Genomic DNA, 1,325 nt, shown 5'->3' with positions numbered 1-1,325 from the left:
TACCGGGCATCAGAATAATGTCATAGGACTATTTTCATTCAGTCACCATCCAGTTCCAGCTCTTTGACATTTCCTCTGCAGCTAATCAAAATTTTTCCTCAGCTTCCCACTGAGCATTACCGCCGCATTTATCTAGGTGCTTCCCTTCTCTTATGACAAACATTTCAGAGTTTAGGAGAAAGCAGGAGGGAATGACCCACAATTTGCTCTGTTGTTCATGAATTAATTCCAAATGGCAGTATCCGGTTGCACAAAACACCACTGTTTGCCCAAATCGGGAAAAAAAAAAAAAAAACACATACAAAATGTTCACACCATGGGAATTCAAAACCTCTTCATAACTCTAACTAAGAGTGGGGAAAAAATGAAGGACAATTTTTCCTTTGCGCATTTGTGAGTGAATTAGTTATTTTTAAAACACAAAATTTGTTATAGCGCTTTACTTAGTCCTATTGGACCCCACAACCACTTTTACCACTACATTTCCGTCATTTCTCCAACCCATCCCACCCACTGGTGATGGGACAGCTACATTTGCTAAGCCAACAGCTGGCCCTGGGGTTTACCCTGACATTCACTGGGCGCGGCACCGGGCCTCTGGGACCACCACACAGGCACCACGGCGGTGAACAGGTGTTCTTGTCCCACCGGGGTACCCACAACGATCTGAGGAACTGTCCGAGCCAGGGCTCGGAAAACCGGCAAAAACCTTCGTTACAACGACCCACACCTTGAGCCACGATCGCCCCCGTATAATAATTGTCTTCCCCACCGATTAACGCTTTGGCCCAGATTTAATTTAATATTTCAAACCATTCATTAGTAAGTTGTTGTCTTATGGTCAATGGGGGTGACATGAGGTATAGGGTTTTATATCAACCTGCAGAAATATTGGCATAGTTTAAGTAAAGTACGGTTTTTTTGCATCCAGAAAGTCTAGTTTGAAGAATGAATAATAAATTGACGGGGGGGGCACATTCTCCCACATTTAACGGTCAGGTGTGCGTTTCTTTTCGACACTCTCTGACTATTTATCTTATCCTTTTCTCCTATTCTTAAAAGGCTTGCTTTATTTTTCTTTTTTATATTTTTTTTTTTTTTTTTTTTTTTTTTTTTGTTTTTTTTTTTCTGGGAAAAAAATACTTTTTTTTGTGGTGTAGAGTGTGTTTTTTGTGAACACTATAAGTTTTATCTTGAATAGACCGAACCAATAGTGATTTTTTTTCATTGGGCAAACTTCAGAGTGTTAGCCCCCTAAATAGAACATTAGGGACATAGGAAAAAATCGTTCTGCTTCACATTCTTATCTAAAATCTGGGGGCACT

Source organism: Simochromis diagramma, unplaced genomic scaffold (genome assembly GCF_900408965.1).
Source record: "Simochromis diagramma unplaced genomic scaffold, fSimDia1.1 OVJJ01000079.1, whole genome shotgun sequence".
NCBI classification, from domain to species: Eukaryota; Metazoa; Chordata; class Actinopteri; order Cichliformes; family Cichlidae; genus Simochromis; species Simochromis diagramma.
The sequence above is the reverse complement of the archived record's forward strand: the minus strand, read 5'-3'. Positions refer to the sequence as shown.